Source organism: Aquarana catesbeiana, linkage group LG03 (assembly GCF_042186555.1).
Source record: "Aquarana catesbeiana isolate 2022-GZ linkage group LG03, ASM4218655v1, whole genome shotgun sequence".
Taxonomy (NCBI): Eukaryota; Metazoa; Chordata; class Amphibia; order Anura; family Ranidae; genus Aquarana; species Aquarana catesbeiana.
In genome coordinates, this window is record NC_133326.1 from 540,513,373 (window position 1) to 540,531,716 (window position 18,344).

Consider the following 18,344-nt stretch of genomic DNA (forward strand, 5'->3'; position numbering starts at 1 on the left):
TTAGTTACACTATTGGCAGACCACTGGACAGGTAAGAAGTGTCATAATACAAAGATATAAATACACACTGTACACATTTGAGGACATTTGGACATTATGCTATTACCTATCAAGATAATAATAGGATACAAAAACTTTAAACAGTACCATTGGAAAGTATACAGGCAGGCCCTTGCACTACATGCTTTGGGTAATTCAGCCATAAATCTGACCACAAAAGAGATGGGTATAGTGTGTATGGGTTTGGCAAAGTCAGCACATAGATGATTGAGGATAGAGAATTGGGATCAGCTGACTTAGCAGTTGGGGGAGGGAGGGTTACTAAAAATTATTTTGGGACACCACAAAAAAAAGCCTCTGGCACTCTGCCTGAATTTAAATCAAAAATAACATTACCAAACATTTTAGGGGGTGTTTGGGGTAAAGCACTACAGGGGGTCCCCGGGTTACAAACAAGCTAGGGACTGTAGGTTTGTTCTTAAGTTGAATCTGTTTGTAAGTTGAAACAGGTAAATTTTTTAAGTGTAGCTCCAGCCAAAAAAACTATTTTTAAGCTTTTTGGATAGCATAGGGAAGGGTTAACACCCCTGTAACATTTGTTTTGCTGTCTGTGCCCCTGTTCAGAAGATTTCACCTCACTTTCTGTCCCAATGACAATTGGATTTTGAAAATTTTGGGTTGTTTTGGAAACAAGCCTTGGTGATAATGCATCAGTGGAGGTACCTTTTCCCCATAATAGCTCTTACAGGAGTGAATTTCCCTTCCTAGAGGTAGATTTCCTCTCACTTCCTGTTTTCTCCCTCCGTTTGTAAGTAGGAGTCGTTTGTAAGTCGGATGTTTGTAACTAGGGGACCCCCTGTACTATGGAGCAGAAAAAATACATTGTTAAGTGACTACATGAGGTGAATATAGGCCAGGAGACACCATGCTGGGGAGGTTATTGAAGGGCAAATATGTATGAAGGACATAAAATAATAATTACATAAAAATCCAGCATGCATGAGGACAAAGGGGACATTCACAGTTCCTTAGTGTCTTGCAGGACAATTTTATGGGTCAGATGGTAGACGCACCAACTAGAAATAAAACATTACTAGATCTACTGATTACCAACAATACAGACCTGATAACAGATGTGGAAATACGGGGCAATTTAGGTAACAGCGATCACAGGTCAATTAGTTTCAGTATAAATCACACTTGATTTGATTGTAGCCGTATTAGTGCAATTGTGACAGAGAAAATTGAGTACTGTCCGTGATACTTTTTTTATTTGCACTAACATACAATTTTTCAGGACAAGCTTTCGGGGTATGTCCCCTTCTTCAAGGTCCAAGCAGTATAAATCACACAAATAGGAGACATGAAGGGAACACAAAGACACTGAATTTCAAAAGAGCCAACTTCCCTAAACTACAAACCTTGCTAAAAGGCATAAATTGGGATAAAATATTAGGAACAAAGAATACGGAGGAGAGATGGGTTTGCTTTAAGAGCATATTAAATAAGGGCATTAGCCAATGTATCCCATTGGGTAATAAATTTAAAAGAGCGAACAAACATCCTGGATGGCTTAACTCCAATGTAAAAATGCATATAAAAGCAAAGGAGAAGGCCTTCAAAAAATACAAGGTTGAGGGATCATCCACAGCATTCAGAATTTATAAAGAATGCAATAAGAAATGTAAGGGTGCAATTAGGATGGCTAAGATAGAACATGAAAAACACATAGCGGAGGAGAGCAAAAAAAATCCCAAGAAATTCTTTAAGTATGTAAACAGTAAAAAAGGGAGGACAGACCATATTGGCCCCATAAAGAATGAGGAAGGACATCTGGTTACAAAGGATGGGGAGATGGCAAAGGTATTGAATTTATTCTTCTCCTCAGTCTTCACGAGTGAATCGGGGGGCTTCAGTAACCAAAACTGCAGTGTTTATCCTCATGACACAACACAGGAAGCACCTACATGGTTAACAGAGGACGGAATTAAAATTAGACTTGAGAAACTTAACATTAATAAATCACCGGGACCAGATGGCTTGCATCCGAGGGTACTTAGGGAACTCAGTCAGGTGATTGCCAGACCGTTGTTCCTAATTTTTACAGACAGTCTATTGACTGGAATGGTACCAGCTGATTGGAGAAAAGCCAATGTAGCACCAATATTTAAAAAGGGCCCAAAAAACATCCCTGGGAATTACAGACCAGTTAGCCTAACATCAATAGTATGTAAACTCTTGGAGGGGATGATAAGGGACTATATACAAGATTTTAGTAATAAGAATGATATCATTAGCAGTAATCAGCATGGATTCATGAAGAATCGTTCTTGCCAAACCAATCTATTAACCTTCTATGAGGAGGTGAGTTGCCATCTAGATAAAGGAAGGCCCGTAGACGTGGTGTATCTGGATTTTGCAAAAGCATTTGACACAGTTCCCCATAAACGTTTACTGTACAAAATAAGGTGCGTTGGCATGGACCATAGGGTGAGTACATGGATTGAAAACTGGCTACAAGGGCGTGTTCAGAGGGTGGTGATAAATGGGGAGTACTCAGAATGGTCAGGGGTGGGTAGTGGGGTTCCCCAGGGTTCTGTGCTGGGACCAATCCTATTTAATTTGTTCATAAACGACCTGGAGGATGGGATAAACAGTTCAATCTCTGTATTTGCAGACGATACTAAGCTAAGCAGGGCAATAACTTCTCCGCAGGATGTGGAAATCTTGCAAAAAGACCTGAACAAATTAATGGGGTGGGCGACTACATGGCAAATGAGGTTCAATGTAGAAAAATGTAAAATAATGCATTTGGGTGGCAAAAATATGAATGCAATCTATACACTGGGGGGAGAACCTCTGGGGGAATCTAGGATGGAAAAGGACCTGGGGGTCCTAGTGGATGATAGGCTCAGCAATGGCATGCAATGCCAAGCTGCTGCTAATAAAGCAAACAGAATATTGGCATGCATTAAAAGGGGGATCAACTGCAGAGATAAAACGATAATTCTCCCGCTCTACAAGACTCTGGTCCGCCCGCACCTGGAGTATGCTGTCCAGTTCTGGGCACCAGTCCTCAGGAGGGACGTACTGGAAATGGAGCGAGTACAAAGAAGGGCAACAAAGCTAATAAAGGGTCTGGAGGATCTTAGCTATGAGGAAAGGTTGCGAGCACTGAACTTATTCTCTCTGGAGAAGAGACGCTTGAGAGGGGATATGATTTCAATTTACAAATACTGTACTGGTGACCCCACAATAGGGATAAAACTTTTTCGCAGAAGAGAGTTTAATAAGACTCGTGGCCACTCATTACAATTAGAAGAAAAGAGGTTTAACCTTAAACTACGTAGAGGGTTCTTTACTGTAAGAGCGGCAAGGATGTGGAATTCCCTTCCACAGGCGGTGGTCTCAGCGAGGAGCATTGATAGCTTCAAGAAACTAATCACCTGAATGACCGCAATATACAGGGATATGTAATGTAATACTGACACATAATCACACACATAGGTTGGACTTGATGGACTTGTGTCTTTTTTCAACCTCACCTACTATGTAACTATGTAACTATGTAACAATAAAATGTGATATAAAAGGATAAAAATCTTACCTTCATATACTCCTTCTGCAGGACCTGGATGATGGCAGAACAGGTCTCTGGGATAATGATCCCCAGAGCCTGGGGGGAGATGCCTGTCGAGAACTTCAAGTCCTGCAGACTTCTCCCTGTGGCCAAATACCGCAGGGTAGCGACCAACCTCTGCTCCGGAGTGATGGCTTGCCTCATGCAGGTATCCGGCCTGCTAATATAGGGGGTCAGCTAAGCCAACAAACGGTGAAATACGGGGTCCGTCATCCTGAGAAAGTTCCTGAAATCATCAGGATTATTCTCACGGATCTCACGGAGCAAAGGCATATGACAGAACTGGTCACGCTGAAGCAACCAATTCTTGGTCCATGAACTCCTCCCCACCCTGTTCATGGACTGGACTTGTGTCAAGGTCAGGACCCCAACACCAAGCCCCCGCACAGCACGAACTCTACGAGGAGTATGCATACGAAACATGGCTAGAAAAGGTCGGCTGCTCAGAACGAAGTAACAGAACGCACTGAAGAACAGCAAGGCCTGTGAAGAGCGACCTGAAAAACAGCAACGAGCAGGCAAGATCACACAGAAAACTCTGATACGAACTGTCTGCACGCACTGAAGAGCAGATACAAACCCACAAGCACAAACTGAACGGCAGAAAACAATCTGAAAGCCACGAGTCTGAAAAAGCGCGAATCGTCTCTCACCAAACTTTTACTAACACGAGATTAGCAAAAGGAGACCAATGGGTGCCGCGCTTGGTTCTGAACTGGCCATTTCTAGTCTCGTCGTACGTGGTGTACGTGACCGCGTGGTTGGCGATCGGAAATTCCGACAACTTTGTGCGACCGTGTGTAGGCAAAACAAGTTTGAACCAACATCCGTCGGAAAAAATCCTAGGATTTTGTTGTCGGAATGTCCGAACAAAGTCCGACTGTGTGTACGCCCTATTAGAGTTAAGGTTAGGGTTAGCATTAGGGTTAGTGTTAGGGTTTGCAACAGGTTTAGCATGGGATAAGTGTTAAGGTTTGCATAAAGACTAGCGTTCTTATTAGGGTTACCATTAGGGTTAAAGTTAGCAATGGGTTAGCATTGGGATAAGCGTTAGTGGGCTCCATTCACTAAAGCAGATCGTATGCGGTATTTAGGTGATCTGATACTTATTTCCACTTACTGCATGCAAAGCTGAAAATGTCAATTCACTATGCTTTTATACAGTATTCACCTCAAAAAGCAAAATAGCTTGGTAAATTCCACATAAAACAATGTTAAAGTCAATTCACTAAAGATAATAATAAAATAAATGCATGCAGTAAATAAGTAATGTTATAGGCATGTGATAGTTAAGTGTTTCATTTTACCTGGCTGTTAAATAAATAGCTGTTGTTCAGGAATGAGCGGCCGCCATGTCCTGCCAGCATAGGGTTCCCCCCATTCCATGCCAGACCATATGGATTTTTACGGGAACCCCACACCAAGATTAAAAGAAAAATGACATGGGGTACCCCCAAAATCCATACCAGACCCTTATGCGAGCATGCAGCCCTGCAAGCCAGAATAGGAGGGACGAGCAAGTGCCCCCCCGAACCATACCAGGCCACATGCCCCCAACATGGGGGCTGCCCCCCAAAGCACCTTGTTCCCATATTGATGAGGACAAGGGCCCCTTCCCCACAACCCTGTCCTGGTTGTTGTGGGAGTGTGGGGGGTGACTTATTGGAATCTGGAAGCCCCCTTTAACAAAGGGGCCCCCAGATCTCGACACCCCCCTATGTGATGAGTATGGGGTACATAGTAGCTGCTAGATAAACAAAGGGGTGGGGCCACCTGATGATGTCACCAGGTGACCCCCACCCTGGTATGACATCATCGACCAGGGCGCGCTCTCAAATGCTGAGCTCATAGCAACTGCATTAGTGAGAGAAAGTGCATGTGTGTGTGTGTGTGTGTGGGGGGGGGTTGAGTCAGAGACAGAGCTTACTCCTGTGATGGAGGAGTTAACAACTAGTCTTCCTGGCAACGTACTGGGTGTAGTCCAGTCAGGCTTCATGTGGTTCATATATGGCCTACACCTATAGCAAGGCCAATATTCAACTATGGTCAAAGTTGCACAGTTTGTTTTCATCTACAGACACCCCCTATCTGCATAGGCAGTTTTTTGGTAAAGGTGAACTAACCCTTTATAAAAAAAGAGAAGAAAACCTTAGGTTCACCTGTTTCCTCAGCTCTAATGCGTTTAGCTGAAATATGAAATGTCCCTATTATCAGACAATTATCAGTTATATGTAGTGTATAAGTACAGTGGGATGCTGAGTGTTGTGGTCCATCTCTCACCCTGCCCAGCCAGGCACACAGTTCACATTCACCCTCAGGCAGAAAACCAAGTCTTGAACTTGGTTGGGACTCAACTTATATACACTTTCAGCTCCAGCACAACACTTGCTTGCAGACTATCTCTCCTTAACATCTCCAGCATATAATTGCCAACATTGCAAAAAAAATTTGGGGGACACTTTTTTGGCTGTAGGTGGAGCCGTATAATAATTAGGGGCGAGGCATGCGTTTGTAGGCGTGGCATAGCCACACAAAAGAAAACTGTGGTCTGCACACGTTGAAAAATGGGCGTGGCTTATGTGAAATAGTAGGCGTGGCTTAAATGGGCGTGGCTCAAAGGAAGTGTGGTTAGAGTCTGAGATGAATGAGGGATGGAGAGGGAAAGGGGGAGAGAGGAATGAAGGGACAGCAGCCCCAGATCCTACACAACAATAGAAATATGTGTATTCTAGAAAGTTTAACAATCAGCAGATAAAGATACTCCAAACACCTGGTGTTAGCGCTTCATTCATCCCAACACCATGATTGTTATCGTGTCCGGATGATTGAAGTGCATTATTTCTATTATTACATTGTAATATAAAATGAAATCATTCAACTCACCATAATGCCGAATCAGTGGGATCCCTGAGTGTGTCACTAGTCACGTCGCCTGCCACCAGCAGAGTCCTTCCTTGCATCAGGTGCCCCCAGCAGAGTCTGTCCTTGCATCAGGTGTCCCCAGCAGAGTCCGTCCTTGCATCAGGTGCCCTCAGCAGAGTCCGTCCTTGCATCAGATGCCCCCAGCAGAGTCCGTCCTTGCATCAGGTGCCACCAGCAGAGCCCATCCTTGCATCAGGTGCCACCAGCAGAGTCCATCCTTGTATCAGGTGCCCCCAGCAGAGTCCGTCCTTGCATCAGGTGCCCTCAGCAGAGTCCGTCCTTGCATCAGGTGCCCCCAGCAGAGTCCGTCCTTGCATCAGGTTTCCCAGCAGAGTCTGTTCTTGCATCAGGTGCCACCAGCAGAGCCCATCCTTGCATCAGGTGCCACCAGCAGAGTCCGTCCTTGCATCAGGTGCCCCCAGCAGAGTCCGTCCTTGCATCAGGTACCCCCAGCAGAGTCCCACCTTGCATTAGGTGCCCCCAGTAGAGTCCATCCGTCCTTGCATCAGGTGCCCCCAGCAGAGTCCCACCTTGCATCAGGTGCCCCCAGCAGAGTCTGTCCTTGCATTAGGTGCCCCCAGCAGAGTCCCTCCTTGCATCAGGTGCCCCCAGCAGAGTCCCTCCTTGCATCAGGTGCCCCCAGCAGAGTCCGTCCTTTCATCAGGTGCCCCCAGCAGAGTCCGTCCTTGCATCAGGTACCCCCAGCAGAGTCCCACCTTGCATCAGGTGCCCCCAGCAGAGTCCATCCGTCCTTGCATCAGGTGCCCAGAGCAGAGTCCCACCTTGCATCAGGTGCCCCCAGCAGAGTCTGTCTTTGCATTAGGTGCCCCCAGCAGAGTTACTCCTTGCATCAGGTGCCCCCAGCAGAGTCCCTCCTTGCATCAGGTGCCCCCAGCAGAGTCCCTCCTTGCATCAGGTGCCCCCAGCAGAGTCAGTCCTTACACCAGTGTTCCCAGCCTCAGTCCTTACATCAGTGTCCCAGGCAGAGCCATAGTTACCCCCCCCTGTACATAGTAACCCCCCATGCATTGTTACCCCCCTGTACATAGTATCCCCCCTGTACATAGTCCCCCCCCCCTGTACATAAGGCCTCGCTCAGCCTCTGACTGACTCTGCGGATATGACGTCACTGGTTGCTAGACGCGAGGTGGGGCGGCCCTAGCAACCAGTTTGGCAATCGTTTATCAGGGTGGCTGTGTGTCCTTATTTCATTCCGGGACACTGTATTGTCCCGGAATGAAGGTGCCTGGGACACAAATATGAATTGAGGGACAATCCTGGGCAATCCGGGACACGTGGGCACCTTACTTACCCAGTGCTACCCTGCGCAGCGCTCCAAGTCCACCCACCTCCTCTCCTTCTCCACCCCAGTCAGAGCGTCTGTATCTCCTCCTGAGTCCTCCTGACTTCTCCTGGGGCATTCTGCAGTGCTGGCAGTGGCACTGCTGGCTGGCTTAGATCCACTGCAGCCTGTGCCTAGTGCCAGTCCTGGGGCCAACTCCTGCTACCTGCAGGGAATTGCCCGCAGCCCGACTTTTCTCCTCCTGCTCACGAGGGCCGCGACCCGAGCCGCCAAACTGAGTGCCTGAGGGGGGCCCCCCAGCCAAACTTCTAGGTTTGTATATTGTACATGTGATCTAAGTCTGTACATGAACTGTACATAAAGAGATAATTAAATGCAGTTTCTGCTTGTATGTTTATTGTTCTGTATAGTAGTGACCCATTTGCTTTGTAGAAATTTCTTGAGTATAAGATGTAATAATCTGTATGTGTAAATTGAAATAACCACAGGTTTATACGTGCCCCTTGCCTGCAACATGCTTCTTTCAAATTCTGCTGCTATGTTAAATCTTCTCAAGAAGCTTTTGGCATTATTGACATTGTGCTTTTAAGGAATTTTATATATTTTACTTCAGTCCCGGAAGGATTTACCCCCTCAATGACCAGGCCATTTTTTGCAATTCGACACTGCGTCGCTTTAACTGACAATCGCGCAGTCGTGTGACGCTGCAGTGTACCCAAACTAAATTGAGGTCCTTTTTTCCCACAGATAAAGCTTTCTTTTGGTGGTATTTGATCGCCTCTGCGTTTTTAATTTTTTTACTATAAAAAAAAAAAGAGAGACAATTTTGAAAAAAGTACTAGGTAAAAAATGGAGGAAAAACTGTGCTTAGGATAAGCCTACACAGGAGAAAAAAATATAAATAGATATAAGGTTGCTGCCTCCCCTAACAGAGCACTCCCGAAGGGTGCCCCGATACGTAATATAGAAAGAGAATGTGGGGTGATTGGCGCTACCTGGAAAACCCCAGATGCTGCTGCATAGTGGGGAAAAATCCAAAAAGGATATTATTATGTATGAAAGTTATTAACCAGCTAAGCCCATACAGTCTATGTAGGGCTAGGGGATGTATGATTATGGATGCTTCCTGGCAATATGAACCATACACAATAGGTAAGATAGAGAAAAATATGTCACATGTACCCAAGCAGTGGCTCCAAGTGATGAAATGGTATGTGATAAAGGAAAGGCCTGGTATGTCAAGTGTAATGCCCCGTACACGCGGTCGGATTTTCCGATGGAAAATGTCCGATCGGAGCGTGTTGTCGGAAATTCCGACCGTGTGTGGGCTCCATCGGACATTTTCCATCGGATTTTCCGACACACAAAGTTGGAGAGCAGGAGATAAAATTTTCCGACAACAAAATCCGATCGCGTCAATTCCGACCGTGTGTGACCTGTTCCGATGCACAAAGTGCCACGCATGCTCAGAAGAAAATTTCGACACGGAGCAGCTCGGTCTGGTAAAGTTAGTGTTCGCAATGGATACAGCACTTTCGTCACGCTGCAATGTTAAAAATGGTTTAATACAGCGCACTCTCTTCTTCTTTATAATGTGACAAGAATTAAGTAGTTTTGCTGCTCATATTCACACACACACTTCTCACAAACTTCTTTTTTTGTTTTTTTCTTGGGATTCCCTGAATATATTGTTATTTGTCACATCTGACATTTTTTTTTTTTTTCTTTTTTGATTTAAAGCCATTTTTGGTTTAGATTTTATGTTTGTATTTTCTCCAAGGCTGATCTTTGTTTAATGTTATCTTTATTTTTACTCCAGACTATTTTTGTGTGTGTTTTGTGTGTCAAGTTACCACAACACCATTGATATCTTTTATTATTTAATCTCAAGGAGATTGCTTGGTGTTGGTGTCCCTTGTTAATTTCACATTGTATTTTTGAAATGTACCTGAATCCTCACAAACCAACTGTCCTTTTTGAAGTAAAACACACATAGGCAAGTATAAATGAAACCAAAAATCCTTTATTAAGGGCTCAGAACCAAACAAAGAGGGAGGCAACGCTGGATCAACAGGAGAAATTAGCGAAGCCTGGGACCCCCAGGGCAGACATCAATTCTTGAACATCAAAATTGGTGGCCTGAGGAGTCCATATGTAAGGGAGGCCAGTCTGGTCCAGAAGTCCCAGAGATCCGGAAAGCAGCAGATGACATCTGTGTCCCCAGGCTGTGGTACCACAAGAGGCTGCATCTTTTGCCAGACCAGACTGGATCCAGGGTCCTCACTTTCTGGTCTTCCTTCCACGCTTCATTCCGGGCTGTGGCTGTGCTGTTGGAGATGTGGCAGGAGGAGGAGTAGGACCTGGAGGAGGAGGAGGACTGGGAGGACCTGGAGGAGAAGGAGGAGGAGGACCTGCAGGAGGAGGAGGAGGACCATCTGTGAGTTTGCAAAGGTGTGTCTGAGATGTAATTTGGGCCCTCATACCTTTATTAAGAGCCTCCAATATGAGCGACTCACACATGAGTTGTTGTCCCTCCTCCATCCTCTGCATTTTAGAGGCAATGATGGCAGCGAAGTCATCCTCCACGGTGTGGGGGGCTCCCAGGGCCTCTGTAGCCCTCCAAAAGAGGCCTATGGCAGCCTCCTCTAGGGCACTCCTCCTCCTGCCACTTTCTCTTTGCAGGTGGATGGGAGGGACTGGCAGATCAGGCAGGCGGCTCGGCCCGGCCACCTCCTGGCTGAGACTTCCCTGTGTATGAGAAAAGGGACATGGTTTTAGTTTTTGCATCATCAATCACAATCATAAATTAGTACTCCAAACTAACATCTAGTTAACATCATTGATTGGACAACCTGAACTATTTAGAGGAATGCTATGCCTGGCTCAAGCTGGGCTCCTCCACATGTTGCTGCCTGGAAGGCCCAGATTGGGCGTCAGCAGCCTCAGCTGGGGGGGAAGGAAGCGTGGAAGGAAGACTGGAAAGTGATGACCCGGGTTCAGTCTGGCCTGCCAGAAAATGCAGCCTGTCATAGTACCACATCCTGGGGATATAGATGTCATCTGCTGCTCCGGATCTCTGCGAATCCTGGACTTTCTGGCGCTCCCTTACATATGTGCTCCTCAGGCCACCAATTAGGATCTTCAAATATGTGATGTCTGCCGTGGGGATCACCGGCTTCATAATTTCCAACAATTGATCCAGCGCTGCCTTCCTCTTTGTTTGGTTCCTGTAATGTGGGTGGTTGATCTCCCACAAACAGGGCAGCTCCCTGAACATGTCAATGAATATTGACATGAAGTCATTATCTTGCAATAAGATATCCATGTTCACTGCAAGACACAACACAAGACAAAGCCTAATGTCAGACAAAACTCTCCTAATCTTGTTACAATATAGGCCTCAATCTAGAAGCAGTATAGTATGTCTCTTACCTTCGTTCTTACGATCGGCGCGTCCAATGCTCTTTCCTCCGCTCACAGATCGTATGTAATACGCACGTGTGTTACGCTTTATACACACTGCGCATGCGTGTAACTCCGCCCGCCCCTGACGTTCTTTCTAGTCTATTCCCCGCCCCTTTTCGTTCGGCGCAGTGGGTGAAGAGCACATGGCGGAGTCACAGCAGGTGTGCGCTAATTATAGCAACAAGGAGGAGGAGGAGGAAAGCCCGGATCCGGACACGTCCCGATCCAGAAGGAGAAGATTTAAGGCCACAAATATGTCCTTTGGGGAGATGTTGGAGATGGTCAACATCCTGAAGAAGGCCGACTATGATGGAAAGTATGGGCCTTACCCCAACCCCAATATCAGAAAGGCCAAGATCATGGCGAAAGTGGTCAAGAGTCTGCACCGGAATTTCGGGGTACGACGATCGAAAGATCAGCTCAGGAAGCGGTGGTCGGACCTGAAATTAAGAGAGCCCGAGCAGTACCGAAAGATCCGGAGAGTGCTGCAAAAAAGTAAGTAGTTGTGCTGTGTTCCTATTCTTTTTGTCTTTATTACATTCGTGCTGCTCCATATGCTTTCCTTAATTGTACAGTTTAAAATGTCAATTTTAATGTTCATGGGCCCATTATTAGTTCGTATCAAACATTTTTTTTTCGGCCTCTAAAACACCATTGTTTAGGCCATATGCATTTTCCTACATTTTTTAGGGCCTACTTGGATGCAAAATATTTGGTTGTGTAGATGGGTCTGTTACTAGAATGAAATGCAAACTAGATTCTGTGTAAGGAGAGGACACTCGGCAGCTGTTTTGACATCTGGACACTGGAGCACCAGTGTGGGACACAAGAACACCCTTTATGAGGGGGCCCACACAGGTGCTCCAGTGTATACTATAGGGGGGTCTCCATCTGTGAAGCTTGTACAAAACAGGTAAAGTATTGCAGGTTGACAAAGGACAATAAAAAAGCGACATCTTGGAACTCTGCTAAAATTGACAATTGTACCACACTTCTCAAGCAATGTTTCCTATTTATAGTTCTGCCATCAAATATCTGTGTGCTAATTATACCATTTTTGTTTTACATAGGGGAGAAAAGACTCGGAGGACACCCCTCATCCGAGGAGACCACAGACCCCCCACCTCAGGAAGAAGGTGAAATACTCCCAACACAAGCGGAGCAGGAGGAGGAAGAAGATGTGGTGGAAATTGGCACCACAACAGGTGAGTGTCTGCGAACACAGACTCAGGTAAGAGATGGATGCTGGCAGTTTTTTGATACCTGTTTTTGTTTGGTTTCTCTCGTTTTAGGTGATCGTGATGTTAGGGATCAAGATCCTTTCACATCAGAAAGTGCCCAGATCCTAAACGGGGAGATCATGGGGTGTAATTTAGAATTGGAAAACATCAAGAAAAAAATCAATGATGTTATTCAAAAAAATAATAACATCATTGATGTTTTGGGGTGAATTTAAAACCCCACAAAATCACTTTTTTTTTGTGTGGCACAATGTTTTAAATTTTTTAGCAATGTTTCGAAAAGCCAAATTTGGAGGATGCACACAGTGTGCCAACATGTGCTATCTGCCATCACGGGAGATCAATGGATGTGTTTTGGGGGTGCAACTCCTTCCTCAATAATAAAGTAGCTGTGAGGAAGGGGTTGCTCCCACAAAACACGTCCCTTGATCCCCCGTGATGGCAGCTAGCACATGTTAACATTCGTAAATTGGTGTGCATCTTCCAAATTTGACTTTTCAAGGGGTGACTTCACCCCATCTGAACGCAATATCAAACACAGTTCCTAAATACTCATGTCTGATATTGCCTTCAAGTTTTACCATATGTGAACTTTGTAAGTTCAAGTTTTTTGTCTTTCTTGTTGGTTTTACACATGCCTGTTTTATCGTAAATGGACATTTCTATTTTTGATAATGCCACCCCAAAAATTGTTATACAACAAACATGTTGGTTTGTTTTAAAAACCGTTTCTAAATGCACATGTGATTGTGCAGGTATTAAAAAGTTTGTTAATCAAGAATGTGTGGATTATTGTCTCAACGCTACAACACTTTTGTGGTGATGTAATTGCTGTTTTCTGAGAAAATGGTGGTTATTTCCTAAGGGCAAATCCTCTTTGCACTACAAGAGCATTTTCATTGCAGTTTCAAGAGCACTTGTAGTATAAAAAGTGTATACGCCTTTAGTAAATAACAGCCAACAGTGCTTTGTATAAGGTTACACAATCACGCCATTTTCTGGACTCAACACATTTCTGTCAGGGTCAGCTAAAACAAACACAAGCAGTAAATGTCCACAAAGAATTTATTTTTTTTGCTTTTTTATTTGAAAAAGGCTTCACAAATTTCCAGGCATATTGATGGCCCCCCTACCCGCAAAGAACTCCAGGTATCGTAACCGGACATCACGGGCATTCAGGGAGGGCAAGCCAGGACGGCCGCTTTCAAGCGCCGTCAGTGTTGTTTCAGGTATCACTCCGGCCTCAGGCCCAACTGAGCCAGCATAGTTGGCCGAATGTTTCCGTAAAAAGTTATGGAGAATACAGCACGCCATGATTATATGATTAAGTTTATACTCCGCCATATGGATAGGTGTCAGAAATAGGCGGAACCGGCTGGCCAGGATTCCAAATGTGTTCTCCACCACTCTTTGGGCTCTGGCCAGCCGGTAATTAAAAACCCTCTGTTCCGGGGTGAGGGTCCTCATCGGGAATGGCCGCATCAGGTGGTCCCCCAGCGCAAATGCTTCATCAGCAACGAACACGAATGGGAGTCCTTCCACATTGTCCTCTGGAGCTGGCAAGTCCAAGCTGCCATTCTGGAGATGCCTGTAGAACTCCGTCTGGGCGATGACTCCACCATCGGACATCCGGCCATTCTTCCCCACGTCCACATACAAGAAGTCGTAATTAGCCGACACCACCGCCAACATCACTATACTAATAAACCCCTTGTAATTATAATAGTATGACCCCGAGTTGGGTGGTGGGACGATGTGGACGTGTTTCCCATCAATTGCCCCTCCGCAGTTAGGAAAGTCCCCACCGCTGGGCAAAGTGGGAGGCCACAGTCTGCCATTCCTGTGGCGTGGAAGGAAACTGTTGAGGAAAAAAATATATATATATATTTTTGCTCAGAAACATGGCAAGCAGATTAGGCACAAACATTCTGGGGCAACCTCCAGATAGCATTTATTAAGGGGAATTTAACAACACCAAAGTATAAGGTACACCTATCATATTCCCCCCCCCCCCCCCCTCATGGGCCATTTCTAACATTATGGGGGGTGTGGAAATCCTGAACAGGTAACCCTCCCTTCACTTCATTGAGAGATGAATGCCTAAATACAGGGTATTACTTGGAACAGCCCCTCCTTAGTTACACTATTGGCAGCCCACTGGACAGGTAAGAAGTGTCAGAATACAAAGATATAAATACACACTGTACACATTTGAGCACATTTGAACATTCTGCTATTACCTGTCTCAAGATAATAATAGGATCTAAAAACTTCAAACTGTACCATTTGAAAGTATACAGGCAGGCCCTTGCACTACATGCTTTGGGGAATTCATCCATACATCTGAGCACAAAAGAGATGGGTATAGTGTGTATGGGTTTGGCAAAGTCATCAGATAGATGATTGAGGATAGATAGAGAATTGGGATCAGCTGACTTAGCAGTTGGGGGGAGGGAGGGTTAAGAAAAATGATTTGGGGACACCACAAAAAAAGCCTCTGGCACTCTGCATGAATTTAAAGCACAAATCACATTTCAAAACAGTTTAGGGGGTGTTTGGGGTAAAGCACTACTATGGAGATGCTAAAATACATTGTTAAGTGACTACATGAGGTGAATATAGGGCATGAGAACATGCTGGGGAGGTTATTGAAGGACAATCTGTATGAAGGACTAAAAAATTAATTACATACAAATCCAGCATGCATGAGGACAAAGGGGACATTCACAACATATTCCAATCATGGTAATTAGGGAATGAGGAAAGAAATATAATATATTATCAATCATTCAATACAATAAAATGTGATATTAAAGGATAAATCTTACCTTCATATACTCCTTCTGCAGGACCTGGATGATGGCAGAACAGGTCTCTGGGATGATGATACCCAGAGCCTGGGGGGAGATGCCTGTCGAGAACTTCAAGTCCTGCAGGATTCTCCCTGTCGCCAAGTACCGCAGGGTAGCGACGAGCCTCTGCTCTGGAGTGATGGCTTGCCTCATGCAGGTATCCTGCCTGCTGATATAGGGGGTCAGCGAAGCCAAAAAGATGGTGAAATACGGGGTCCGTCATCCTGAGAAAGTTCCTGAAATCATCAGGATTATTCTCACGGATCTCACGGAGCAAAGGCATATGAGAGAACTGGTCACGCTGAAGCAACCAATTCTTGGTCCATGAACTCCTCCCCACCCTCTTGATGGACTGGACTTGTGTCAAGGTCAGGACCCCAACACCAAGCCCCCGCACAGCACGAACTCTACGAGGAGTACGCATACGCAACATGGCTAGAAAACGGTCGGCTGCTTAGAACGAAGTAACAGAACGCACTGAAGAACAGCAAGGCCTGTGAAGAGCGACCTGAAAAACAGTAACGAACGCACAAGAACACAATGACTACTTAAAGTCACACGGAACTTGCTTGCACGCACTGAAGAGCAGATACAAACCCACAAGCACAAACTGAACAGCAGAAAAGGATCTGAAAACCACGAGTCTGAAAAAGCGCGAATCGTCTCTCACCAAACTTTTACTAACACGAGATTAGCAAAAGGAGCCCAAAGGGTGCCGCGCTTGGTTCTGAAATGGGCTTTTCTAGTCTCGTCGTACGTGCTTGACGTCACTGTGTTGTTGGCGATCGGAAATTCCGACAACTTTGTGCGACCGTGTGTACGCAAAACAAGTTTGAGCCAACTTCCGTCGGAAAAAATCCTAGGATTTTGTTGTCGGAATGGCCGAACAAAGTCCGACCGTGTGTACGGGGCATAAGTGTTACAATGCTATGTATAGGAGATAAATCAATATACATGCAAGAAAAAACACCATACACATACATCAATATAACTATCACATCTATATGAGAGTATGGTACTATCCAGGTAGGGCCTTGCAGCCAGTGTTCAATAGTCGGTACAATAACCCCTAGACAATGGGGCTGTCAGCTGGAAACCAAAAAGTCTATAATATGCAAAATAGGATGATATGTAATAGTCCCACATGCACAGTAATATTTGCATCAGATCTAAAACAGCGTCAAGGTGACTTTAGTGCTTAAAGGTGATTCCAGGTGACTTCTGTGCTCCCCCTTCAGAATTCCTACTCACCGAATCCAGACACCCCTACAGGGGTAATAGGCATGTAGTGCTTATTATGGAGGTCACTGCTCCCTGGTGTCTTCGGTGGATGTCCCAGGTGTATCCTTGTTGGTTGGTGAATTCTGATGTGCCCTTAGGTGAAATCCCTCATATGCCAAAAAAGGAAGAAAGAGCTCCCATGGTGTAGTAAAATTAAAATAAGTCCGTTTATTCAATTAAAAGACATAAAAATGAACAGCAAGCTTGACATCCAAAAAGCTGTGTGTTCCTAGGTTCGGTATAACACGTAGGTGAAAGTGCATGTAATGCCGGTTCCAACGAGTAAAAAGCAACCATGTACAGAGATGGGGGATAGCAGCAGCTATTGCGCTCCAGCTGCATTCCACCCTCTTGTAAACATGGAAGTGACATAGTGTGCGTGGCTCCGTCGTACGCGTTTCGTCATAGACGTCCTATGACAGACCGTCGCTGAGGACGTCTATGACAAAACGCGTATGATGGAGCCACGCACACTACGTCACTTCCGTGTTTACGAGAGGGTGGAACGCAGCTGGAGCGCAATAGCTGCCGCTATCCCCCATCTCGGTACATGGTTGCTTTTTACTCGTTGGAACCGGCATTACGTGCACTTTCACCTACGTGTGATACCGATCCTAGGAACACACAGCTTTTTGGATGTCATGCTTGCTGTTCATTTTTATGTCTTTTAATTGAATAAATGGACTTTTTTTGATTTTACTACACCATGGGAGCTCTTTCTTCCTTTTTTGGCATATGAGGGATTTCACCTAAGGGCACATCGAATTCACCAACCAACAAGGATACACCTGGGACATCCACCGAAGACACCAGGGAGCAGTGACCTCCATAATTAGCACTACATGCCCATTACCCCTGTAGGGGTGTCTAGATTCGGTGAGTAGGAATTCTGAAGGGGGAGCACAGAAGTCACCTGGAATCACCTTTAAGCACTAAAGTCACCTAGATTCTGTTTTAGATCTGATGCAGATATTACTGTGCATGTGGGACTATTACATATCATCCTATTTTGCATATTATAGACTTTTTGGTTTCCAGCTGACAGCCCCATTGTCTAGGGGTTATTGTACCGACTATTGAACACTGGCTGCAAGGCCCTACCTGGATGGTACCATACTCTCATATAGATGTGATAGTTATATTGATGTATGTATATGGTGTTCTTTCTTGCATGTATATTGATTTATCTCCTATACATAGCATTGTAACACTTACACCTGACATACCAGGCCTTTTCTTTACCACATACCATTTCATCACTTGGAGCCACTGCTTGGGTACATAGGCTCAAGTGACATATTTTTCTCTATCTTACCTATTGTGTATGGTTCATATTGCCAGGAAGCATCCATAATCATACATCCATTAGCCCTACATAGACTGTATGGGCTTAGCTGGTTAATAACTTTCATACATAATAATATCCTTTTTGGATTTTTCCCCACTATGCAGCAGCATCTGGGGTTTTTCAGGTAGTGCCAATCACCCCACATTCTCTTTTTATAATTTTGAAAAAAACACAATATTTTGTACTTTATGATATAATAAATATCCCCATTTTTAAAAAAACAAAAAAAAAAATTTTTTCTCAGTTTAGGCCGATATGTATTCTTCTACATATTTTTGGTAAAAAAAAATAT